The following is a 6,411-nucleotide window of genomic DNA, read 5'->3' as shown; positions in this document are numbered from 1 at the left end:
CGCAACGAAAAAGTTCAGCCCGGCTCAACTCCTTGCGTTCCAAATGTATACGAAAGAAACGACCGTTTGGCGCTTCGTTGCTATGGTAACTCGTCGTTCCAACCGGTTGCATTCGTTCTTTAGCGTAGTGGTCGCTCCGAACGGAACTGTGTGAGCGGGCCTTAAAGTAAAATGGTGCTCCAAAGGCAGATACGGCTTCACACACATTGCACTGGCAAAACAAATCCACATGGTGTTGATTCTTGATAGGTATTCAAGCGTGCGAAGGCACAGAGACGCAGATTGTCGGCGTGCCAAGGAAGCTTTGACCACGCCGTGAGACCGGCGAAACATGCCTTTGACGAGTTGTGACTTTTTCCCGCGGCACTGCGCTTCCGTAAAAATTTTCACGTGTTCTCAATGGCAAGTCTTACGTCTTACAAAGGGTTTCAAAGAACTTCTTCGGTGAATGACGACGAACGAGTAGAAACCGCGTCTTCAGCACGCTGCCGCCAGCCTCCGCAACGCTACAAAAACGCGATTTCTCAACATGCAAGATGGCCGTCCGGTGGCCGCACTCGGGCTGGAGCGATCAAGCGGGGATGCGCGATCCAGCAATTGTCCTAAACATCAGTGTATAAACTAGAAAAAAGAAGACATGCTCTCTTAAATTCAGTACGCGAGAGCGCTCGTTATAATTATTCAACGAGCGCGGTTCAGTGTTTCGTGTTAAAAATTGATTTCTGCGGTTCTTGTAGCGCCCGAAGGCGACAAGGTGACTGCGCCCGAAAGGCGAAAAGGTACGAACAGGAAGAGTTCGGGAGAACCCAGAGCAAGCCAAACTCCAATGGCGATGAGCCTTTCGCCGGCACAGGTCCATCGAGTCGAATCTGATGCGTGGATACGTTTCCCTTGAGCAACTAAGTTGGGAAGCTAAAGCAAAAAATTTAGCGCGATTTCTGACTCAGCCCACGCTATTCCGTTAAGTTATGCGTCTTTCATTCCATCTGCACTTCGATTATCTCGCAAGGCGCATGCGAAAATGAGCTAGCTTAACGTTTTATTGCGGTTGAATGGTGACAAATGATAGCGGCGACAACGAAGAGCTTCCGCCCTCACCGCTTGTGGTGGTTCCCGCGCGAGCAAGCGGAACGGAGCTGATGGCGCAGCAAGTCAACATCACGTGACGGACGGTCGCTCCCACTGATCTCTATTGTAGTAGGCTGGATCGCGAACCGTGCCCTCGGCAGCTGGGGCCAAGCGTCGACACCGGCAGCCATTGATTGACACCGGCCAATGCATGGGACTCTGGCAAGAACGAGAAGTGCCGTTTCCCCCGTTTTTAAGCTGTTGTTGGCACTGAAACATTTTGGATGCTTTTCGATAAGCCCGTCAAATAGCTTGCGTACAAAGATTAAAACTGACAGCCCTCACAGCTCTTATAAATAAGTATTTTATCGTCCAGAGTGATTCCGCTGTAGTGCAGCTTAATGGGGCGAGAGTTACCTAGAGTCACCATGGAGTCGGTGGCGGTTTCGTTGAGTTGGGTTTAGCAGACGACAAGCTCAAAGGCTTTGCTACGCGAAATTCAATCTCTCCCGGAAAGCTGCGGTCGAGATCGAACTTCTTCGTTATTCATCAACTTTTGGGCCTCCCCAAAGGCGGTCTCATTGACGGCAAGTTCCTTTGTTTACTCCACTACGCGAGCAAGCTTGCCAGCTCAGCCGCAGGTGCTCCGGTACGTTTAATTTTTTTAATTGGCGCTCGAACGCTTGACAAATACTGATTCAATTTCCAAACACCCAACATAAGGATCGTAGCACACCATCAAATACTGGCCTCCGATCACAGCGTACATGCTTCAATATTCTTACTTTTGTGCGTTTTTCCGATAGACTTGCGTGTATTGCCTGGTGTCAAGCAGTGGCCGCCGGTGGCGACAGCGACGCGCTCCAGATCCGTGATCCAGCCTACTACAATAGAGATCACTGGTCGCTACTCTCGCTTCTCTTTCTCCCCGAGCTGAGTGCGCAGGCTTCCGGGTGGATCTCCCTCCGCCGCTCAAAGAGATCTTCGCATTCGCACGAATGGCACGTAACATGAGACATCTGCCAACAAGAAAGCTATCCCTAGAGCAAACGTGACGTCTGCTATGTGTTTTTACTTGAAAGAAAAGGGAACACAGGCCTGAACTAAGAAATATCTGAAGCCGTACATTTACTGACTCGTTCCGTCATGTCGCCTCTATACGGCGTTTTCCCGTGTGCAGTCACGGTTTATGTACTTCTGGGCATGTGTCACGCTGCATTTGCCCGCCTTGTCGCACTGCCAGTTTATTTTTGACAGTGCCTTGTTAGCTTACCTACGGCAGGTAGCACCAGACAAACATCATACATGAATTCGAATTCCTCGAAGGTGTGTGAGATGCGATTCATGTATGAGACGACCGCAAGTCGGATGTCGTTTCTTTCTACTCCCTCTTGGTCAGCTAGGTTTGATCAAGCAGTCTGTCATACCTGATGATATTGGTGTAAGGAATCCGGAAGCTTTGAGTTTTAATATCTGCGCATCAAAGCTATCCGCTGCTGAACGAGAACAGGACCTCTATAAGGCCACGTTAATACAACTGGAAACAATTCCTCTTTTTACAAGTGTTGTGTAAGCCGAATCATACCGGAGTAGTTTTTTTTTTTTTTTGCGATCTTTGTGAGTACATTTAGCATAGATGGTTTCTTTTTAAGGTGAGCCGACGGTCTACAAATTGAAGGGTGTGTGGTTTTTTTTTTTTTTTTTTTTTTTTGGAGCCTGGTGCATGAGCTTGAGCCATTCAGCGTTTTCAATGAATATGTTTGTGATGGGGGTGTCACTGAGAGTAGTGTGGTTTGCTTGAGATGTTTTAGTTACTAGCACAAGTTGATTGTCGACATATATAAATATGTGTGCGACATGGTGGGAAGACAGTTAATGCAAAATGGCCAGGTCATATTTTGAGAAAAAAAAATGTTATACACAACAAGGGCTACGCACGAACCTATACATATACCTTTCGTTTGAATTTTGCTGTCTTCTAAGTAAGTAGCAGTCGTGGAGCACTGGTAAAATGACAGAATTGAAACAAATTGACCGATAATCCACAGCTGTTCTTCAAACTTACACCTTCATGGGACTCAATACTTTTACGAACTGATTGAAACAATCCTGCGGGCATGATTGAGTAAAAAATTATTCAACGTCAAGCGAAAAATTCATGAGCACTTGCGATTAATGCTCTTTTAGGTATTGTACTACAACTGCAGATTTTCGTACTAAGAATGGATCGTTCAGACAAAGATTATACAAATGACACAAAAGGAATCGCGACAAAAGGTTTCCTGCCACGATTCCCTTTCAGTTACTATTACACGAAAAGTGCAACCTTCCTTGGGTGTCTTCGACGGGCAAAATATTTTTAACTGACTGTTTTTTATGCTGTGATCTACTTTCTTACGTGGATTAAATTAGGCCTATGGCATTATTGAACAGCAATGGCCTTGGCAGGTTTATGTTTAAAATCTTATAGTCCGCTGACGTTTTCCCCAATGTCAACCAAAGCCTTTTCAAGCTTGATATCTGGGGGTGCGACATTAAATCATTATTTTTATAACAGATTAGGGGATTCAATTTACTTCGATGAAAATTGCCTAAAATACTTTTAATTTCTGCATGCTTGTGCAGTTAATCAATGCATCAATCGATTTTTGTTTTATTGTGCACCAAACAGTTGGTAAAACTTTAGGAAGGTTAACCTGGACAAAATGAAAGACAATCAGACAAAAGTATTTTCACACTACAAACCGAGCCTCAGTATTACATTGAGGCTCAGTTTTCGATCTCGTGGATAACATATCGGGGCGCTGTCGTTTGGGCATTGTGCAGAGCTTAGGACCTTTGTAAAGCACCTCGCTTATTTCAACAAGAATATAGGCACCCCAAAACAGAATGACATACGGTATTTGCCTTGTGGGTCCTGGTTCGTATGCCAAAATGTTTTATTTTTGGGACGTAGATCCGTCGAAGGAACATGGTAAACTTGCTCGCCGTGAGCAAGAATTCCTTGCGTCTAAACCCAGAGAGGCTGTTGTCTTCTCCAGCAACAACAATCACCTTGACATACATTCGAAAAATCTCAATGGCCTCCTTGTCTCAGATCGAAGGATCTTGCGTAACCTCCTTGCGTGATGTGTGGAAGGACTTACTGAGCCAAACAGTCCATTGATGTCTGGGGGTAAATACACAGGGTGATTCAAGAGAGACCAGGCTCTTTAAAACGACCGCGAAATTCGGTTTCTTAACCTATAGCGCTACGACTTTGTGCAGCGTTGCCCCAGATGGTGCATTTTTTTTTTTTTGTAAAATTTGCAAAGAGCGAACTTACCTGAGGAAAAAGTAAAAAAAGAAAAAAATCTTAGCTTCTATGAAAACGCAACGAAGCCACCGGTCTTCGAACAACACGGCGTCGTTTCGCAAGGGAGACAAGAGATGGCGGAAGCGGTCGCGACGCCAACTGCCGCCAACGAACGAGCATACGGCGCCGAGAGCCGGCGTCCTTAGCAGACGATCTTTCCGACTCAAAAGCAGCGCGCGTTCCGCAGGCAGCGACAGTCGCAGAAACAAAAACAGGCGAGGTAACAACAAGGAACTGCAGTTCTCTGCCTGCTAAAGACGCCGGCTCACGGCGTCGTATGCTCGTTCGTTGGCGGTAGTTGGCGTCGCGACCGCTTGCGCCATCTCTTGTCTCCCGTGCGAAACGGCGCCGTGTTGGTTGAAGACCTGTGGCTTCGCTGCGTTTACATAGGAGCTAAGCCTTTTTCTTTCTTTACTTTTTCCTCAGGTAAGTTTCCTCTTTGCAAATTTCACAAAAAAAAGCGCACCATCTGTGGGCAACACTGCACAAAGTCGTAGCGCGATAGGTTAAGAAACCGAATTTTGAGGTCGATTTAAAGAGCCTGGTCTCCCGTTAAATCGCCCTGTAGTCTAGAATGGCGAAAGAATAGAGCCTGGCCTTGCACGTTGAGATGGCGATCAATTTGATTTAAAAGAAACAAGGCCCGGCTCCGCAGAACACGGAAAGGGGCCTATAGTGGAAGAAAGAAATTGTAACAAAATAAGCTGGTGGCCTAGTTTCTTGAACATCGTAAAGATATTTGCGCCAAAGACAAAGCACAAGAAAAGGGAAGACAGGACCGGCACTTTCAACTGACGTTTTAATGGCAAAACAGAGGAAGAAAAGGACGAAGAAAATTTATATGGAATATAAAAATATAATTGGAAAAAAGAAAAGCACTTAGACGGAGAACTGAAATAATAAAAAAATATATAAAAAGTACAGGAAATTGAAAACAAAAGGTCGAGAGTAAACCCAGTTTAAGATATAAGGAGTTATAGTAGTTCCTTGGGTGACAAGTTCCCTGATGAGGCGCTTATGCAAGATTCGGTTCTTGCTGCGATGGCCTGGGCTTGGTAGATTCATCTAGTTCTTTTCTCGTCGAGCCGCCTAAGAATCCCTGCGCTTGCGAACAACGGGGCGCACCCGCAGTTCCTTACATGTAAAGCTAGGTGACCTGACGGCTAGGATTTCAGAGAGAGCTCATGCTCCCTGAGCCTGTTGCTGACGCATCGTTCGGGCTCGCCCACATAAACTTGTCCACAAGAGAACGGTATCTTCTACAAAACATTGCAGTCACACTTTATGTACTTGTAAGCATGTCTCACGCTGCATCTGTCCGCCTTGTCGAGCTGCGAGTTTATTTTCGGGCAGAGCCTCGTTAGCATATCTGGAGTAGATCGGACCACCCGGACATTAATTTGGATGCGACTCTCTTGAAGCTGCGTGAGATACGATGTATATATGGGACGGCGACAGGTCGGTGTCGTGGTGCTATCTGCCCCAGACCCCAAAGTAAAGCGCAACGCGCTAAGGCGGACAAATGCAGCGTGACACATGCCCACAAGTTCGTAAGCTGCGACTGCAGTGTTGTGTAGGCGATATTGATCTAATGTGGACAAATTTATGTCGGCCAGACCGGACGAAGTGTTATTATCAGGATCAGTGAGCATAAACTTTCACTGAAATCCTCGCGGTCAAGTACCCTAGCCTAACATGTGAGGGACTGTCGGTACGCACCATTTTTCGCCAGCGCTGGCACTTTGAAGCAGTTCCATGGCAAAAAATAAGCTAAAGAAATCCACGAAGCCCAGGCCATCGCCAGAAGAAGCGAATCCAGCAGTTGTGCGTCATCAGTGAAGTTGTCACGCCAGGAAATACGATACCTTTTTATTTTCTAAACTTTCATTACACCCAGTCCTTTTGTTTTAAAGTTTTCAGTATATTGTTTTTTTTTTTTTAAATTTGTATTAACTGTTTTAATATTTTAGTTCTCTGCTCTCAGGCAG

Source organism: Ixodes scapularis, unplaced genomic scaffold, assembly GCF_016920785.2.
Source record: "Ixodes scapularis isolate PalLabHiFi unplaced genomic scaffold, ASM1692078v2 ptg001568l_1__unscaffolded, whole genome shotgun sequence".
NCBI lineage: Eukaryota > Metazoa > Arthropoda > Arachnida > Ixodida > Ixodidae > Ixodes > Ixodes scapularis.
This window is presented reverse-complemented; position numbering follows the sequence as displayed.